This window comes from Balaenoptera physalus, assembly GCF_965194825.1.
Source record: "Balaenoptera physalus genome assembly, chromosome: 2".
Lineage (NCBI taxonomy): Eukaryota > Metazoa > Chordata > Mammalia > Artiodactyla > Balaenopteridae > Balaenoptera > Balaenoptera physalus.
In genome coordinates, this window is record NC_138883.1 from 2029997 (window position 1) to 2050630 (window position 20634).

Below are 20634 nucleotides of genomic sequence, written 5' to 3' on the forward strand. Positions count from 1 at the left end.
GCTGGCTCGGCCCCTGGGGCTGGGTTAGAGCTGGGGGTGGAGGCAGGGGAAGAAGAGGCAGTCACGTGGCTCCAGCTATCTTGGGGCAGGAAGTTAAGCCTGACCTGAGACACCACCCGCAGGGGTCAGAGGCCCAGTTCTGTGCCCCACGTGCCATTCTGACCAAAGCCACACTGTTTCCGCTGAGGTCGTCTGAGGCCCAGGCCTGGAAGGGGTTGAACGGTGGATCCTCAGGAGCTCTGGTTGCTAAGAGACAGTTGGAGGGAAAGCTGGTCCCAGGATGTGGCCCCTGCAGCAAAACCTCTTGGGAGGGGCTTCCCTGGTGGCGCAGTGGTTGAGAATCTGCCTGCCAATGCAGGGGACACGGGTTCGAGCCCTGGTCCAGGAAGATCCCACATGCCGTGGAGCAACTAAGACCGTGCACCACAACTACTGAGGCTGAGTTCTAGAGCCCTCAAGCCATAACTACTGAGCCCACGCACCACAACTACTGAAGCCTGTGTGCCTAGAGCCCATGCTCCGCAACAAGAGAAGCCACGACAATGAGAAGTCTGCGCACCGCAACAAAGAGTAGCCCCTGCTCGCTGAAACTAGTGAAAGCCCGCGTGCAGCAACGAAGACCCAACACAGCCAAAAAAAACACCAAAAAACAAAAACCTCTTGGGAATATCCCACAGTGGCCCAACATTATCACTGGACACACCATCTCACACCCAGCCACACTCACAGATGCCCTCACACTTGCACACCCAGGGCTAGGAAAGCCGTGTTCGGCCCAGCAGCTCAGTGCAGTCTGGGTGGCCCAGCCACATCTGGACAAGGCTCAGAGCCACCACCTCCTGCCTGGGGACACCCCATTCCTCCCCTCTTAAGGGCAGTCCAGACACTAGAGGCAGAGATGGAGGGCCTTGAACGCCAGGGACAGGAAGTCGGACTTTATCCTACAGGCAAGCGGGAGTGAGGGTGGCCTGGTCAGATCCGGGTTTCATCGGGCTGCTGTGTGGACACTCGAGAAGAACGTGGTTGGGGACGGGATGCCCAGCGAGTGGCACTGCTGTCTGTGAAGAGGTGAAGTGGGGGCTGGGCTGGGCGGGCCTGACGGGCTGCAGCAGTGGGGCTGGGGGCTGGCAAAGTCAAGGCCTCTGGCATTCTCCCCAGGGTGCCTGGGGATGGCTCGTACCTCCAGGGGTCTTTGGGGCCCCTGTCCTGTTCCCTGGAGACCCAGCAGAGCCGGTGCTGCTCAGCTTTCCAGAAGCCCTTCGTGGAGTGTGGCCTGCTGCCCAGGCTGCCGTGGCCACCCAGACACCTGAGCTCCCGTCAGGGCAGGTGCAGAACGACACAGCAGTGTCCCCAGGATGCTCGTTGGCCTGAAACTGACCTGTAACTGCAGCTCCTGGAGCCTTCCGGAACCCAGATCTCTACCTGAGATCAAACCAAAGACTTAGTTTAAGGTTCCTCTCTTGGCTTGCAGCCGCCCAACACTGACCCACTTCACTGTGTCCTTGGGCCTCCCCAGGACCTCCTTGGGCCTTGGCTTTCCCACCTGCAAAATGAGAGGGGGCTGAGACGTCTCACTCACCCTCACTCCCACCTCACGCACTTCTGGGTGCCAGGCCCCTGCAGAGTGATGGAGCCACGGAGGGGTGCAGACACACTGGAGGGACAGACAGGTGATACTCATGACACGTGAACTGGAGAAGAGGGAGAGGGAGGAGTTCAGGGTGGGGTCATCACAGTGCTCCCGAGGGCTGGAATGAGGAGGAGCCCCGCCCCTCCCCCTCACCCCAGCACCCAGCACCAGCTCTTGCCCACAGGCCTGTCATGAACAGATAAGTTGTCATTAGTAGCAGCTACCAGTAACCACCAATAGGTGTGAAGCCTACTGAGTTACAGAGGCCTGAGTCATTGCAACTCAGTTTGCCTTCCAGCAGCGCACACCTGGGCCTTAAAGTAAGTCTAAGATATCTCTCTTTCAGAAATGAGGAGACCGAGGGTCCGAGTGGTGCACGTCACTCACTGTCAGTGAGTGGCCATGTAGGGTGGCTCTGAGCCTCAACGGGGTAGGCGTGCAGCCCTGGGGGCCAGAGTGGGCAGGGTGCTGAGGAGCCCTCCCTGTAGCCCTGGGCAGCCAGGCTGGAGAGCCTTTGGAGTGAAGCCCAGGCCCACCACCCCCGGATCCGGAGCCTAGGGCCCAGCCCACACCCTTCCCTCTGGCCTGCCCTGAGTTTTGGAACAGGAAGTGGGACCAAGGGTCACCCGCCTCCCCCCACCCCCCCAGGCTGTGTCTGCTGGCTGTTAGGATTTCAAGAGATAAAGCCTACTAAGTGCTTAGCCCAATGCCTGTGGGAGACAAGGTGAGAAGGGAGTGGACCAGAGGAGGATTCTAGAGAGAAGATGGAAGCCAGGGCCCCCTGGGGTCCAGTGACAGCAGCTGCAAAGGCGGTGGGAGGGGGCAGGTGAGGGAGTGACAAGGGGGATGCCGGAGGGGGGTGGGACCCGCCCCCAGAGGAGCTAGAATGGAGGGCCCAGGGGATCAGGAGCCAGGCCTCCTTCAACACGTGCCCGCCCCCCCCCACCTCCCCCAGGTCAGCAGCAGATCACTTCTGTGCCAGGAGGGTGCAGGGCTTGAGGGACCAGGGGCCCCAACTGGCTGGTGGGAGAGATGAAAGTCCCTCTGAGATGAGAAATCTGGGTCCGACATGTAACCCGATGGATTCTTTTTTGGCCTAACAGGCCCGGAGCCAGTGCCTGCAGGCCCAGGCGTGACTGCCACCCTCCAGCCCCACCTCCCTCGCAGCACTGCCTGGCACCCCGTTCAGCTGGGCCCTGGGCAGAGGTGCTTTGCTGTTGGAACTGCAGGCACAGGCGCTGCTGCCCGCAGGTGTGGGAGCTCGTGGGCTCCAGGCCCTCTCCTGTGGGTGTGACCTTGAGTGGCAGGTTATCGATCCTCTCTGGCCTCAGTTTACTCATCCATCAAATGGGGATGTGGTAGCAGCACTCACTTACCAGGGCCGGGAAGTGGAAAGGATAAAAATGTGTGCAAAAGCGCCCTCAGGGAGCTGACGGAAGGCAGACTCATGCAGCCATGAAACCATGTCAGAGTTACCTGATGAGTCCCCTCAACCTCTGGGGAGGTCACGAGGCAGCAGGAGGTGCTGGGAAGCTTCCAACAGGCAGGGTTCTGGAACACAGGGCTTGGGAGCACTTTATCTCTCCTCCTGGTTCCTAGTTCCGCCTCCTCTACAGGGCAGGGTGGGTCCTGGCCCCTCCTCTGAGCCCTGCTGTGCTAATCTGGGCCTTTGGGACAGAATGGCTGGAGCTGCTCACTGTTAGGCGTGGCCTGTCACCCTCAGCGGAGAAGGGCACCTGCACAGTCCCTATCCTGGGGCCCCTGCCGCTCGGGGGTATGTGGGGGGGCGAGTCCCTCTGCAGCCCCTCCCCAGCTTGGAAGCACCAGGAAGCGCCCCTGTCCTTTTCGAGGTACTGTCCCCAGGCTGCTTCCTCTCAGGAGGGAGGTGGGCATTGCCCTGCCCTGCCCCACCGAGGCTCTGGAAGCCCCAGGAAAGAGCTGCAAGCCCTGGTGACACTTGGCCTGTAGCTCAGCCGCCCCAGAGCCTAATCCCAGGAACAATACAGGCTGCCGGCAGGAGGCTTTGCCAGGGCTGGCGCACCCCACCCAACATCTCCAATCTGGACAAGCACCCAGCCGGGGGCATGTGAACTGTTAGAGCCAGAGGCTCAGGTTCAAGTCCCCGCCCAGACACTCAGCAGCTGTGCAGCCTCGGGGAAGTTGCTTGACCTCTCCTGCTCAGCTCACCAACCTACACAAAGTGGGAGTCACGGTGGTATGACTTTCTCTGAGAGTCATACTTTTACCAAGTTGGCAAGTACCTGCAAAGGAGCCTGGCCCTTAGGGCTAAAAATCTGAATTTCAGAGGAGGGGCAGGGCTGAGAATGGCCAAGGGGCTGCTCAGACAGGCTGAGTGGGCAGTGGATCACAGCTGCCGCTTTCCAGAATTCCACAGCACCGCGGGCCTGGCAACAAGCCCACAAGGGCAGCAGCAGGATGCTATACAGAGCCCAAGAGTCCAGCAGTGGTTTTGAAGGTGGAGAGCAGCGGGAGATGAGCTGGCCGGTCCGAGGAAGCTGCAGAGGGATGCCACAGGAAGAAAGTCCATCCATCCACTCATTCATTCATTCATTCACTTATTCACTCACTTTTTTGTTCATTCAATATATTTATTTAGTACCTCTTATGTGCTGGGTGGTGTTCTAGGTGCTGGAGAGATTTCTTCCCCACCTCCCCCCTCCCCATGAAGCATCTGTTCCAGATGTGAGAGGCAGGCTTTAAACAGTATGTACAATGCCAGCTGGAGTGCAGGGAAAGGGTGTACCCGGCATGGGGGGAGGGGTCAGGGGTGGCCTCACTGATGAGACGGAGCAAGGAAAGCATGTCTAGGACCAGCTTTATGGACTAGCACAGGGTCCCAACCCAGGGCTTATGCTCTGCCCGCTGTCTTGAGAGTCTTGATAATTTTACCTTTGGATGTGTGTTTTGTAAGTGGAGTCCAATGCCCTGGGGGTTGGAGCTGGGCTCACTAACGCAGTCTTCCCTCCCACTGTTTCCCTGACTCTAGACTGCCCACTCCTCTGCTGGCTGGCGCCCCGGGCCCCATCAGAGCCACGCACACAGACCAGCCCAGCAACTGCTGCCACCTTCTGCCCCCAGTGGGAACCTGGGCACAGGGAGGGTCAGGGGCTGTCACACACGCCCCACGGCATCTCAGGGTAGGACATGGAGGTGGCTGTCCCTGTCCCATGCTGGCCAGCTACACGGCATGTTCTGTAGGAGATTTGGCAGTTCTTGTACAGAGGTTGTAACCTCTTGGGGGGCCACCCATGGCAAGGGGAGATTGCTTTTCTAGTAGGGGTTACTCAGCAGCCTGTGATTTGTGCATGCGCAAGTGTGGGACCCTGGGTACCCGTCAGGGTCTGCAAGTTCATGGCAAGCATCCTTTTGCCCCAGGGAGTGCAACATTAAATAACAAATTAAAAAGACCTTGACAGGTCAAGAGACAGCCTCTCTCTTGGAAGAAATGAAAACCTTTTATATTTTGGTACTTTTTTTTTTTAAGATTGATTGATTGATTGATTGATTGATATGTTGGGTCTTTGTTTCTGTGCGAGGGCTTTCTCTAGTTGCGGCGAGCAGGGGCCACTCTTCATCGCGGTGCGCGGACCTCTCACTATCGCGGCCTCTCTTGTTGCGGAGCACAGGCTCCAGTCGCGCAGGCTCAGTAGTTGTGGCTCATGGGCCCAGTTGCCCCGCGGCATGTGGGATCTTCCCAGACCAGGGCTCGAACCCGTGTCCCCTGCATTGGCAGGCAGATTCTCAACCACTGCGCCACCAGGGAAGCCCTATATTTTGGTACTTTTAATGATACTTTTTTTTCCCCTGCTCTTTGAATGAGGAGTCCCACATTGTCATTTCTGCACTGGACCCCACAAATTACAGAGTCAGCTTTGGTCATGTGGAATCTGGGAGGACTTCCCAAGCAGAGGGAAGAGCAGGTACAAAGGCCCTGAGGCAGGAGTGTGATTGGCACAATCGAGCAAGGCGGCCAGTGTGGCTGGATTAGAGTTAGCAAGGGGACAGTTGCTGGGCGTGAGGTGAGAGAGGGGATGGGAGGTGGCAGTTGTGTCACCCCCGTAGGCTGCGGAGGGGCTTTGGCTTTCGCTGGGTGAGATGAAGAGCCAGTGAGAGATTAGAGAGAGGAGGGAAACGATCTTATTCATTTTAAAAGGGTCGTGCTGGGTGCTAGGTTGAAAATGGGCTCAAGGGTGGGGGGTGGGGGGTAAGTGGGCAGCAAAAGCAGAAACCAGGGGACCATTCTGGAGGCTTTTGTAGTGACCCAAGTAAGGGATGATGTGCCCTTGGCCTGGAGTGGTTGCCGTGGAGATGGCGAGACCTGGTAAGGTTCTGAAGATGCTCTCAGCATAGAACTGAAAGAATTTCCTGGTAGGCTGGATACGCGGTATGAGTCAAAGAGGACTCAAGGACCACGCCGAGGTTTTAGCCTGAGCGATTAGAAAGATGGGGGTGCCCTCGAATGACATGAGAAAGTCTGTGGGAGAAGTGAGGCGGGGAATGTATCCGTTTCCGATCACTGCTATAACACATTACTGCAAACTTGGTGGTTTAAAGCAGCACATTTTTTCTCTTACAGTTCTGGAGGCCAGAAGTTTGAAATCAGTTTCACTGGCCTAAAGGCAAGGTGTCAGCAGGGCCAGCTCCTTCTGAAAAGCTGTGTCCTTGTCTTTTCTAGCTTCTGGGGGCCACCTGCTTTATTTGGCTCACGACCCCTTCCTCACGTCACTCCAGCCACTTGCTTCTGCTGTCACCTCTCCTACTTCCTCCTCTGACCATCTCCCCTCCCTCTTTTTTTTTTTTTTTTTTTGGCCGCTCCTGGCGGCATGTGGGATCTTAGTTCCCCAACCAGGGATAGAACCTGTGCCCCCTGCATTGGAAGTGCAGAGTCTTAACCAATGGACCACCAGGGAAGTCCCTCCCCTCGCTTTTATAAGGACACATGTGATGGCATTTAGGACTCACTTAATACAGGATCATCTCCTCATCTCAAGAGCCTTAACTTAATCATACCTGCAAGTCCTTTTTGCCATATAAGGTAACATCCACAGGTTCCGAGGATTAGGAAGTATTCATATTTTGGGAGCCATTGTTCAGCCAAGCACAGGGAGTTAGAAACCAGACATTCAGTTTTGGATCTATTCAGCCAAGATGTTTATTAGATATGCAAGGAGAGCTGCTGAGAAGCTGGTTAGATAGAGGAACATAGAATTTAGGGGAGAGGGCCAGGCTGGAGTCATGAGTGTGCAAATAGTATTTAAAGCCATGAAACTGGATAAGATCATCTTGGGATCATCATTTCATCAAGTTGAAGAAATCTCCCAAAAGACAGAGATAGAAATGAGGAGAGAAATTTTAATAAGAAAATTAAAAGACTAAACCAGGGGGTCCAACATCTGAATGTCAGGAATTCCACAAAGAAAAAAAAAAAAGAGAAAACAGAAGAAATGAAATTATCAAAGAAAAATGTTAAGAAAAACTCCCAGAATGGAAGGATATAAGTATCCAGATGAAAAAACATCCCACCAAGTTACCAGCATAATTAATAGATAAAAATTCACATCAGTGCACTTCATCTCGAAATTTCAAACCAATGGGGATAAAGATAAAACTTCCAAAGAGGGGAATTCCCTGGCGGTCCAGTGGTTAGGACTCTGGGCTTCCACTGCAGGGGGCCTGGGCTTGATCCCTGGTCAGGGAACTAAGATCCCACAAGCTGCGTGGCACGGCCAAAAAAAGGGGGAAAAGAAAGACTTTCAAAGAGAAAAAAGCAGGTCATTTTCAAAGGAAGAGGTAGCAGAATCTCTTCCACAAAAATACTGGAAGCAAGATGACAATGGAATTGACACCTTCAAAATTCTGATAGTGATGATTTCCAACCTGAAGTTCTATACCCAGCCAAACTATCAGTTAATTGTGAGAGCAGAATAAAGACACTTTCAGAATGCAAAGTCTTAGAAAATTCACCTCCTATGCACTTCCCTATCTCAGTAAGCTACTGGTAGATGTGCTTTGCCATGAGGAAGATGCAAACTCAAGACAGAGAATGACAAAGGATACAGGACACAGATAGCCCATGCAGGAGAGAGGTCGAGGTGCAACAGCCATGTGGCAGACTTGAGAGCAACCCATCCATATAACTCCCAGAAGAACAAAAAATTATAGAGGAAAGGAGATGTAATCATAACTGAGATATTTTTGCTATAATTAAATATAAACGTTCCTTTAAAATCTTGCCTTCTGTAAAGTCATTCACTAAAAAATAACAGGGCTTACAGAGAAAAGAGGGTTAGACACTTAAAACCTGTGGGACATCTTTAAGAAGTTGGGTTTATTGAGGTATAATTTTTTTTTATTTTGTTTATTTTATTTTATTTATTTTTGGCTGCACTGGGTCTTCATTGCTGTGCGTGGGCTTTCTCCAGTTGCGGCGAGCGGGGGCTACTCTTCGTTGCAGTGCGTGGGCTTCTCATTGGGGTGGCTTCTCTTGTTGTGGAGCACGGGCTCTAGGCGTGCGGGCTTCAGTAGTTGTGGCACCTGGGCTCAGTAGTTGTGGCTCGCGGGCTCTAGAGCACAGGCTCAGTAGCTGTGGCGCGCAGGCTTAGTTGCTCCGCGGCATGTGGGATCTTCCCGGACCAGGGCTCGAACCCATGTCCTCTACATTGGCAGGCGGATTCTTAACCACTGCACCACCAGGGAAGTCCCTATTGAGGTATAATTTGTACAAAGTAAAATTTTTTCTTTTGAAGTGTATAATTTGATGAGGTTTTAAACATGTAAATAGTCATGTAACCACCACCACTATCAAGATATAGAACATTTCCATCATCCCCAAAAGTTGCCTCAGACCCCACTGCAGTCATTTCCCCTTAATCTTTCAGGAACTACTGATCTAATTACTGTCCTTATGATATTTCTGTCCCTATGACTTTCCAGAATGTCATAGAATCATACAGTATGTAATCTTTTGTGTCTGAATCCATTCACTTAGCATAATGCTATTTTAGATGCGTCCACTTTACTGTGTATATCACTTAGTTTGTCCCTTTTTATTGCTGGACTCATATTCCATTGTATAGAGGTACCACATTAACCATTTGAATAGAGGTTGGGTTATTTCCAGTTTGGGGTTATTATGACTAAAGCTGTGTATATGCAGGTCTTCGTGTGAACTTATATTTTCATTTCTCAAGGGTCAATGACTAGAAGTGGGACTGCTTCTCATTTTATAAATACACATACACACGAAAATACCAAACTGAGAGCCCAGAAATAAACTCACACACCTACGGTCAATTAATCTATGACAAAGGAGCCAAGAAAATACAATGGAGAAAAGACAGTCCCTTCAACAAGTGGTGCTGGGAAAGCTGGACAGCTACATGTAAATCAATGAAATTAGAACACTCCCTAACACCACATACAAAAATAAACTCCAAATGGTTTAAAGACCTAAATATAAGACTTGACACCATAAAACTCCTAGAACAGATCATAGGCAAAACATTCTTGGATATAAATTGTAGGAATATTTTGTTAGATCATTTTCCCAAGGTAAAAGAAATAAAAGCAAAAATCAACAAATGGGACTTAATCAAACTTATTATCTTTTGCATGACAAAGGAGACCATCAACAAAACAAAAAGACAACCTATGGAATAGGAGAAAATATTTGTAAATGATGTGACTGACAAGGGGTTAATATCCAAAATATATAAACAGCTCATAAAACTCAATACCAAAAAAACAAACAACCCAATAAAAAAATGGGCAGAAGACCTAAATAAATGTTTCTCCAAAGAAGACATAGAGATGGCCAACAGGCATATGAAAAGATGCTCGATATCACTAATTATTAGAGAAATGCAAATCAAAACCACAATGAGGTATCACCTCACACCGGTCAGAATGGCTATCATCAAAAAGTCTACAAATAATAAATGCTGGGGCTTCCCTGGTGGCGCAGTGGTTGAGAATCTGCCTGCCATTGCAGGGTACACAGGTTTGAGCCCTGGTCTGGGAAGATCCCACATGCCACAGAGCAACTGGGCCCGTGAGCCACAATTACTGAGCCTGTGCATCTGCAGCCTGTGCTCCGCAACAAGAGAGGCCGCGATAGTGAGAGGCCCGCGCACCGTGATGAAGAGTGGCTCCCGCTTGCCGCAACTAGAGAAAGCCCTCGCACAGAAACGAAGACCCAACACAGCCATAAAATATAAATAAATTAAAAAAAAGAAATGAAAACAGAAATTAAAAAAAAAGAAATGAAAACAGAAATTAAAAAAATAATAATAATAATAAATGCTGGAAAAGGAAACTCTTCTACACTGTTGGTGGGAATGTAGATTGGTGTAGCCACTATGGAGAACAGTATGAAGGTTCCTTAAAAAACTAAAAATAGAGTTACCGCATAATCCTGCAATCCCACTCCTGGGCATATACCTAGAAAAGATGAAAACTCTAATTCAAAAAGATACATGTACCCCAGTGTTCATAGCAGCACTATTTACAGTAGCTAAGACATGGAAGCAACCCAAGTGCCCATCAACAGATGAATGGATAAAGAAGATGTGGTATATATATATAATGGAATATTACTTAGCCATGAAAAAGAATGAAATAATGCCATTTGCAGCAACATAGATGGACCCAGAGATTATCATACTAAGTGAAGTAAGTCAGACAAAGATAAATATCATATGATATCACTTACATGTGGAATCTAAAAAATAATACAAATGAATCTATATATGAAACAGAAACAGACTCACAGACATAGAAAGAAAAAACTCATGGTTATCAAAAAGGAAAGGGAGGGGGGAGGGATAAATTAGAAGTATGGGATTAACAGATACAAACTACTCTACATAAAATAGGTAAGCAATAAGGATTCACTGTAGAGCACAGGGAACTATATTCAATATATTATAATAACCTACACTGGAAAATAACCTGAAAAAAAAAAAATATATATATATATATATATAACTGAATCACTTTGCTGTACAACCGAAATTCACACAATATTGTAAATCAACTATACTTCAATTTTAAAAAATAAAAGAAAATGTCAAACTTTTTCAAAGGGGCTGAACTGCTTTGCATTCCCAGCAGCCGTGTATGAGAGTTCCAGGTGTCCCACCTCCTTGTCAACACTAGATATTGTCAGTCTTATTCATTTTAGCCTTTATAGCAGGTGTGTGATGGTATCTCATTGATGACAACCAATGATGATCTTTTCATGTGCTTATATGTGCTGTATATTTCTGCCGAAGTGTCTCTTCAAAATCTTTTTTTTAAAAATAAATTTATTTATTTATTTATTTATTCTTTGGCTGCATTGGGTCATCATTGCTGCATGCGGGCTTCCTCTAGTTGTGTTGAGCTGGGGCTACTCTTCATTGCGGTGTGCGGGCCTCTCATTGGGGTGGCTTCTTTTGGTGTGGAGCATGGGCTCTAGGCGCATGGGCTTCAGTAGTTGTGGCACACGGGCTCAGTTGTTGTGGCTCACAGTCTCTAGAGCACAGGCTCAGTAGTTGTGGCTCACGGGCTTAGTTGCTCCACAGCATGTGGGATCTTCCCGGACCAGGGCTCGAACCCATGTTCCCTGCATTGGCAGGCAGATTCTTAACCACTGCACCATCAGGGAAGTCCCTCTTCAAAATCTTTTGCTCATTTTTTTATGGGGTTGTTTGTCTTATTATTGAGTCATAAGAATTCTTTATATATTCTGGATACACATCCTTTATTAAGTTTATATTTTTGCATAGCTCTATAACCAGAGCCCTAATAAAACCAACAATGATACTAATAAAGATACTAACACAGTCATTTCTCCACTGGCATTAGCACCTAAAATCACAGCTAGTCTCTCCTTTGCAGCCTTAGGCTTTAGGCTTCTGCTTCCTCCTTGGAAATGTTGACCGTTGAAGATGTTCACCTCTAAAAGAGACTAGTTTCATCAACAATAAAAAAACAATCTAGAGGCAGCTTTCTTTATCCATCAAAAACAAAATGTTTTAATATGAGAGCACACCTTTGCAGCTTCTTCATCTACACGTTCAGCTTCCCCAGACAGACTGAACACAGAGGGGAGTGAAGTGGCCCTACACTACATTGTTCTTGCTCTAAAGGAAGACTTTTCTGTGGGATTTTTCAACTTACCTAATTTTTTAAGGCCTTCATATATTGCTAAGGCCCTCTTTTAATTGTTGTAATCCCTGTCCTTGCTGACTTCAAAAACATTAATACACTGGGAAAAACTGCATAAGAACTACCCAACTTCCGGGTTGTACTGATGCCTTGCCCCTGCCTACCAATCACCTGTAAGCTAATATGCATAAATAAAACACGTGTCAGGGACTTCCCTGGTGGCACAGTGGTTAAGAATCCGCCTGCCAATGCAGGGGACACGGGTTCAATCCCTGGTCTGGGAAGATCCCACATGCTGCGGAGCAACTAAGCCCGTGAGCCACAATTACTGAGCCTGCGCTCTAGAGCCCTCGAGCCACAACTACTGAGCCTGCATGCCACAACTACTGAAGCCCTCATGCCTAGAGCCCGTGCTTCACAGCAAGAGAAGCCACCGCAATGAGAGGCCCGCACACCACAATGAAGAGTAGCCCACTTGCCGCAACTAGAGAAAGACTGCATGCAGCAACGAAGACCCAACACAGCCAAAAATAAAATAAATTAATTTTTAAAAAAAACCAAAAAAAATACCTGTCGAAGCAAAACTGTCTGTACACAGCTTGGCTCAGTAGTGAACAGTATTTACAAGGGTACAATAATGGAATCCTGAATATTGTTTAAACCAGAAATATGATATAAGTGTGTTGTGTAAAGGGAAAAGGCATTTTGGGAGAGGGCAAGTAAGACTGCTAAATTCTAGAACTGGAAACTCAAGAAATAACAGTATAAGCATAATATTTATAAATATGAAGGTCTCTCACACACACACATAAAAGAATTGAAAGAGGTTGCCCCTGGAGCTTGTGAGTCAGAGATGGGCCTGTGGGTTTTTCATCAGAATCATTTGCATACTATTTGCCTCATTAAAAATCAAGTGGGCGGGACTTCCCTGGTGGCACAGTGGTTAAGAATCCGCCTGTCAATAATGCAGGGGAGGGACTTCCCTGGTGGCGCAGTGGTTAAAAATCTGCCTGCCAATGCAGGGGACACAGGTTTGAGCCCTGGTCCAGGAAGATCCCAAATGCCTCGGAGCAACTAAGCCTGTGCGCCACAACTACTGAGCCTGTGCTCTAGAGCCTGCAAGCCACAACTACTGAGCCCACATGCCACAACTACTGAAGCCCGAGCGCCGAGAGCCCGTGCTCCGCAACAAGAGAAGCCACCGCAATGAGAAGGCCGCGCGCCACAATGAAGGGTAGCCCCCGCTCGCCACAACTAGAGAAAGCCTGGGCGCAGGAAGGAAGACCCAACGTTGCCAAAAATAAATTAAAAATTAAATCTTAAAAAAAATAAAATAAAATCTGTGGATTATTTTGATAAGAATATGAATTAATTTTAAACACAAAGTGAGGTATTTTGTCCAAACAGAACTATTTTTGCACATTTGCGTTTTTGAATTGGAATTTGAACCAGGTCTTTCTGACTCTAATCACTATATTACAAGTAGAGAGCATTAGAAGCCAATTGGGGAGGTGACAAGCAAGTGATGAGATGTGACCTATACCTCTGCGTGTGTGTGTGTGTGTGTGTGTGTGTGTGTGTTGTGTAAATCCCCCTTCTGGCCCAGCGGGACCCATCTGTCAAGACCAATGTTCTCCAGCAAGGTTCCCACGTGGCCTTGACGTGTTCTTCACACCTCATTCAGCTGAACCGCCCTCCTTGCTCAGCCAGGCAGGCTAAGGGGTTGGCAATTACCCTTCTGGCTCACTAGGAGGCAAGTCCAGTGTCCTCCTCATTCACTTGAAGGAGTTTCCGGAACTTGTCCAGAGTTGTCTCAGGCATCCCGGTACAAATGGCAGCAGTCAGTCACGTTCTCTCCACATACCAAGAGGGCCAACCCTGCCGCCAGATGCCTTCTTTGGGGTTGGCAAAAAGGACAGATCATCCTGTTCCGGATTGTGCTGTGTTGTGTCTGTGCAGAGGTGACTGCGAGGGGGGCGGGAGGGGGGAGTAGACACTGCTCTTTAGCTGGTGGGGGCTTTTTAAGGTCAGGCTGGCATACCCGGGCACCCAAGGCTGCAGATCAGTGGATGAGCACAGTGGTTCTGAGACCAGGGACCCTCCTGGTCTGGCAGCAGCATCTCACCCAGTTCAGGGTAACAGCGAATGCCCGTTTGGCATTCACTGTGTGCCACACTTATCATTTTATGTAATCCAGACAAAAATCCTTGAGGAAGGCACTGTTATTATCCCCATTTTACAGATGAGCAAACTGAGGCACAGAAAGTTTGCATAACTTACCCCAAATTACACAGCCAGACCTAAATAGCAGGTGGTCTAGCTCCACAGTCCAAAGGCGTAACTCCTATGTGAAAGCTCATTTGGTTAACTTCTTGCTACAAAATAACAAAGTAGTTATTGTGAAATGGATTCTAAGCTCATAAAACAACGTAAAGTGTGTATAGAGTGCAGGATTTACCATTAGAACTATGTTTGAATCTCCGCTACTCTCCAGGGGAGGCCCATCTCCAGGGTCTGCATCCACAGGTTCCTGGTACTCAGAACCCAGTGGGTTGGCCCAGTGAAGTGCCCTAGTGGGAGGTCAGGGTGCCTTGGACAGGCTGTCACTTGACCGAACGTCACTGCTTTCAAGGTCAGGCATCCCCTTGGTGACTCTCTTTTTTCATTTGCTGGTGACCTCCCCTCCTGCTTCCCTCCAGCCCTACGGGTGGTAACTGCCCCCCCTGTGCTGGTCCTGGAGGCTTACACTCTCCCTCTGGTTCCCTTACCCCCGCGGCCCTGCCCCTTCGGTAAGCAGTCCCCCTTTGTAAGTAACCCTCCTGGAATTTCCCTAATTTGCGGAAGCCATCTGTTTTCCCACAGGACCCTGACTGATGTGAGAGCATCATGAATAATGGGGGAAACTGGAAGCACCTGAAGTGTGTGGGGGGGAGAGGAGGGAGGGCTGATTAGGGGACCCTGCACAGCGGCTGGGCGGGAGGGGCTGCATCCCGCGGAAATGATGTTCCGGGAGTGGGGAAGGGAATGCCGAGGGTAGGACGCTTGGGGAAGAACAAAAGATTGGAAACTAAATTGCCCAAATTGCATTCTGTCATGACCTCTAACAAGCTGCCTGAGGGCAGGGAGATGCAATCTGGTAGCCTCAAGTCCAGCACGGAGGACACAGTCAAGGTCAGAAATGAATGAAGGAATGACTGTCTGGGCCCAGCACTGGCTTCTCTCCTTCCCACAGGGGCCCTAGGCGGATCCCAGGAGGAGAGCAGAATGCGGTTCAGGCCTCAGACCAGGACGAGGCATCTGTGATGTGTGTGTGTGATGTGTGGTGTAGCGGGTGTGTGTGTGTGTGTGTGTGTGTGTGTGTGTGTGTGTGTGTGTGTGTGTGTGTGTGTGTGTGTGTGTGTGTGTGTGTGTGTGTGTGTGTGTGTGTGTGTGTGTGTGTGTGTGTGTGTGTGTGTGTGTGTGTGTGTGTGTGTGTCTGGCTTAGCCAAGGCGCCCCGCGGACCCTCTCCAGGCGAGGAGGCCCCGCCCATCTGGGCGGAGCCGGCGGCGCCGGGAGTCCCGGAGGCCGCGCCCGATTGGAAGAGCGCGCCTGGCCCCGCGGCCGCGGGGCTGACTCCGGCTCTGCCAGGTTCGAGCCCAGCCACCGTAGGTCCCCGCCCCGTGGCCCTGCACAAGTGGCGAAACCTCTCTGGGCTTCAGAGAACACCTGCCTCACTAGGTCCCCGCGGGGATGAGCAGAGGCTTCTGTGTACCGAGCACTGGCCGCGTCCTGGCCATGTGGACCCCTCCCCCAGCGCTGAACCCCTGACCCCAGGGCGGTGACCCGGCACCTCGGCACCCGTGGCAGCAGCGGGGGCCTGTGTGGGAGTGAACGCAGCTCCCCAGCTGCCGAGCCCCCGCCCTGAGGTTCGTCTGCCTGGGGGTCTGCGGTGCGTTTCCCGAGGTGGAGGCGGCGGTGGGGTGCGCGTTAGGCGCCACTCGGTACTGGGCGCGGAGGACCCCGCGGCGGACACACCCCCTCAGGGCCCCCCCAGCAGAGCAAAACACGGAAAGCAGATCGCTGTGTTCCTATCAAGTTCTCTTCTCACCTTGATCAAAAATATTACTATTTTAATGCCCCTGAGGACCGAACGGAACCACGATTGGTTCGCAGCCAGGGTTTGTGGAAACAGGCTTCCCTTGGAACCGTGGGGGCGGGACACGAGGCTCCGTCCCGACTGTCCCCACCCCTGCACGAGGGGAACACAGGGGTTGTGGGGTGGCGGACTGCCTTCAGGCGGAGTGGGAGGGGTAGGAGTTGACCTGGGGCAGGTGGAGGTGGGAAATGAGCCCAGGACTCCAACGCAGCCAAAACCCGCAGTCTTCCAACCGAGATCACACACCTGGTCTCAGGACTTAATGAAGCTCAGGTTCTTGATGTCTCATTGCAGAAAGAATTCAGTGAGAGGCAAAGTGATAGATAAAAAGTGGGTTTATTTAGAGAGAAACACACTCCACAGACGGAGTGTGGGCCACCTCAGAAGGTGAGAAAGACCCCAGGGTACGGGGTTGCCAGTTCTTATAGGGGTGGGTAATTTCATAGGCTAATGAGTGGGAGGAGTATTCCAGCTATTTTAGGAAGGGGCGGGGATTTCCAGGAATTGGGCCACCAATTGATCCTTATGGTCAGTTCAGTCTTGGAACAGTCATGGCCCCTGTGGATATGTCATTTAGCTTGCTGATGTGAGCATACACTGAGGCTCAAGGTCTAGTGGAAAACGTCGACTTGTCCACCATCTTGGACCCATTTGGTTCTAATCAGTTTATGTCATGTCCTCGGGCTATGTCATTCTTTCAAAGGTTGTGCCCTGCCTCCTTCCCTCCTGTTTCAGGGAGAGAAGGCCCAAACCCTCAGGGGTTTAACAACCCCCCTGCCCCCTGAAGGGAGCCAGTGAGGGGGTCCCACTGGGGCAGTGGGCAGGTATGATTTCCACATCAGAAACACCCCTTTGGCCGAAAAGAGTTTAATGGAGACTAGAGGTGAGGGTGGTTCCTGTTGCGGTGGGGCAGGGGGAGAAAAGGGATGGGGTAGGCAGCAGTCAGGGGTAGTGGGCAGAGAAGGGGAGAGGCTGGGCCATGCCTGAGGCCTGCCTGGAGTGCTGGATGAAGGGCTGGGTGGGGGACGGGCTCAGCCTGGTCAGAGGAAGGGGAGTCCTGAAATGTGGCCCTTCGGGGGCCACATGGCGAAGCAGGACATCAGCACTGGACCCACTAGCTCCTGCTTGCTAAGTATGCCGGGGGCTCTGTGGGCACCAGACAGCCTCGTTTGAACCCCAGCCCCCAGCACTGAGCAGAAGCCTGGGGGCCGTCCCAGGTCCTTCCTTCTCAAGCCCCACCCCTTAAAGCACATTCCAAATGGGACCCCTTCCCTGCATCCACCACCTACACCTCAGTCCCCCTAAGGGGCCTCCTTCCCCCACTCTTGCCACACGCCAGCCAGCCTCCCCATGGTGGCCACTGGGCATTGGAAAACACACATCTGGTCTCTCTTCCCGCCCAGAATAAAATCCAGGCTCTTGGCCCACAAACCCAAACCTGACCTCACCTCCCTCCATTCTCCCCTGCTCTGCCTGCTGAGCCCCCAGGGCTGCCCCCAGAGCTGCCCTTAGCTCATTCCTTTCTCACCTGCTCTCCCTCCTCCTTCACATACCCCTCCTTGGGAGCCCCAGAAGGCGCCTCTTCAGTATTCAAGTCCCATCTCAAATGTCACCTTCTCCTGGCAAAAGCAGTTATCTCTGTCACATTAATCTGGTTTATTGCATTTTTTTATATGCTTACCAGCATGTGAAGAGTTATTTTATTTGCTTGCGTTCTTGTTTATCATATTCTCCCTGACCAGACTATAAGCTCCGTGAGAACAGGGACCATGTTTGTCTTACTCAAGGTTGTGTTGCCGGGGCCTGGACCAGTGCTGGGCACACTGGAGAAAGCCAGTGAACACTTATTACCTAAATGAGCCCACTGGCCCCTGGGGGAGATCGCTATGTCTCCAGACCTAAGGTAGCAGGATGTGACGAGTGAGCCAGGTCTAAGCAGTCTGGGAGAAGGTGGCAGAGGTGAGTTCTCCTGTGGGGAATCTGGAAAAACCTTGAAGAAGAGGAAGGATTTGAATTGTAACAGGAGCAGGTAGCACTTCTTGAGGAAATTGCAGAAGCATTTTTGTAGGCATAGGGTCCTGGACGAGGGGAGGGCCCAGCCTCTGGATGGCTGGGGTATAAGATCCAGGTGTGCAGGAATTCCCTGGCAGTCCAGTGGTTAGGACTCGGTGCTTTCACTGCTGGGGCCCAAGTCCGATCCCTGGTTGAGGAACTAAGATCCCACAAGCTGAGTGGCCAAAAAAAAAAAAAAAAAATTCCAGGTGTGGGGTGCTGGGAGCATAGGAGATTAACCTGAAAAGGTAGAAGGTAGACTGGGGCCAAGCTATGAAGTGTCTTGTTAGGGACTGAACTGCATTCCCCCAAGATTCATATGTTGAAGTCCTAACCCCTAACACACCTCTGAATGTGACTGTATTTGGAGATAGGGTCTTTAAAGAGGTAATCAAGACTCAATGGATGACTTCCCTGGTGGCGCAGTGGTTAAGAATCCGCCTGCCAACAATGCAGGGGACATGGGTTCGATTCCTGGTCCGGAAGATCCCACATGCCACAAAGCAGCTAAGCCCATGCGCCACAACTACTGAGCCTGTGCTTTAAAGTCCACGAGCCACAACTACTGAAGCCCGCGTGCCTGGAGCCTGTGCTCCGCAACAAGAGTCGCCACCACAATGAGAAGCCCGCTCACCACAACGAAATAAGTTTTTTTATTTCGAAATAAATAAATTTTTTTTAAAAATAGTGAAAATTCTTACTCTGATTTCTGTCCCTAATCCACCCAGTTCCCATTCCCATCTGCAATCATTACTTTATTAGTGTTCTTGATCCTTCAAGAATTCCTTTATGCAAATATGAATCTATACTGATTTTCTCTCCAAATGGGTTTTTTTATTTGCTTTAAAGAGTAATCATTTTTTAAAATATAAAATAGTTCAAACATACAAAGTAGAGAGAAAAGGACAATGTATCCCATGTACCCATCACCCAGATTCAACAATTATCAAGAATTGGCCGAGTATGCATAAGCTATCCCACCTGCCTCGCTCTCTCTCCTTCGCTGAACTGTTTTGCTAGTATGCCTCGCTGAACAATCCAGATATCTTCTTAGACCACCCTAAAAGCCATATCCCAGCATCAACAGTGACTCCTGAAGGGCATCTTGTGAACTTTAATCTGGGTGATGTGGAGACAAAGAGGTCTTTGCAGGGTCGGGGTTTTTGTGTGTGACCTAATTATGTCCATGTGTGGGATGGTTTGGGCGTGGAGGAGGTCAGAGAAGGGAGGCCAATTATGCACGACCTTGGTCTAGATACCAGGCTAAATCTCCCTAAATATGAGGCAGGTGTTATTCCTGTAATTTCCCATTATAGAGATGGGCAAATTGAGATACAGAGAGAAGATGTAGCTTGTCTAAGATCATACTGTGAGGGCGTGGCCAAGGCAGTGTCGGTCTAACTGTAAAGTCCTACACTCTCAACCACTAACCCCCTTGGCCTCTGAAGAAGAGGCCAAGAGGAGTATGGTGTTGCTCTCTGGCCTGCTCCCTCTTTGTCCCTCAGCCCCACCCAGCAGCCTCAGGCCCCTCAGAGGAGCAGACGGGCTAGGGATGGGCTCTGACCACCACCTGCTGTCATCTCTAAGGAGCTGAGCCCTCTGCAAGGTGGGTTCGGGGCCATAAACAGACCCCTCTGCTCCGGATGCTCAAGGAAGTTTTAGAGCTGCCTGTGGAGTGCATCAGTTACCATCTCATCCCCGCCAGGGTTCCAGTGAATGGTACAGTGTGGAGGGCACAGAAAGGATGCCTACCCATTGGCCGGCCTTCACTGAGAGTCTGCTCAGCCCCTGCCCTGGCCTCCGTTACTCAGGCGCTCAGACCTGAGTGGGTGGCGTCACGGGAGAGAGGGCCGTAAGGAGAGACCCGGACCCTGGAGAGAAGGACTGGGCGCTGCCCAGGGACGTCTGAGCATCGAAGGATGCTGGTACAGGTGCGCACAGGCCTTCTAGGCCGGGGGTATCGCCTGTGTGAAGGGCCAAGGCTGAAGAGCGGTCACGTGCCCGGGAAGGTCGGCTGGCCGTAGGGAAAGGGCAGCGGGAGTCGCAGAACACGCGGGGAGGTAGTGGTGTCGGGGAACAGGTGCCCAGGGGCCGGGCGCCACGCCGTTTCGTGGGTTCATCTTGAGCAATGCGGAGCCGGGTCACTTGCATGGTTTGGGGCGCACCCACACCCTTCCGATCCGGCCCCTGGCCTGCAGCCCCACCGGGCGTCGGGAGCCGGGGGTCAGGACGCGGTCAAAGGCGGGCGCGCGCGCCGTCGCCACGGGATGCGCCCCGCCCCCTCCGGCCTCCCTGAGTTGGGGTTCGAGTCTCGGCCCTACCGTGACCCGCTGCGGTGCCCCGGCCGGACCCTTCCTTCTTTGGACCTCGGTTTTCCCATGCCCGACGTTTGCGAGGGTCCGGGATCTTGGCCCCGCACGGCCTGGAGCCCACAGGCCGTCACGCCGGGCGGGGCAGCAGTCCAGCTTCCGCAGCACTGCCGCCCCTCCCCCGCCCGCCCGCCCGCGGGAGCGCGGACGCGCTCGTACCTGGCCGCGGCCGGGAGCGAGGTTGGGCGGGCGGGGCTCGGATGCCCCACCCCCACCCCGGACCCGCCCCCAGCACAGTCGGGCCAATCGGAGGGGGCGGCTGGCGCCGTGTGGGGCG

At 51.4% G+C, this 20634-nt stretch overlaps 1 long non-coding RNA gene across 1 annotated transcript; it reads right to left on the reverse strand.

Annotated features, from left to right (window-relative positions):
- Positions 1–2911: 2911 nt before the first annotated feature.
- Positions 2912–20536, reverse strand: LOC309655282. Its single transcript, XR_014260749.1, has 3 exons — positions 20310–20536; positions 14081–14175; positions 2912–8352 (listed from the first exon to the last, which is right to left on the reverse strand). It is a non-coding gene; the product is annotated as an uncharacterized lncRNA (long non-coding RNA).
- Positions 20537–20634: the final 98 nt, after the last annotated feature.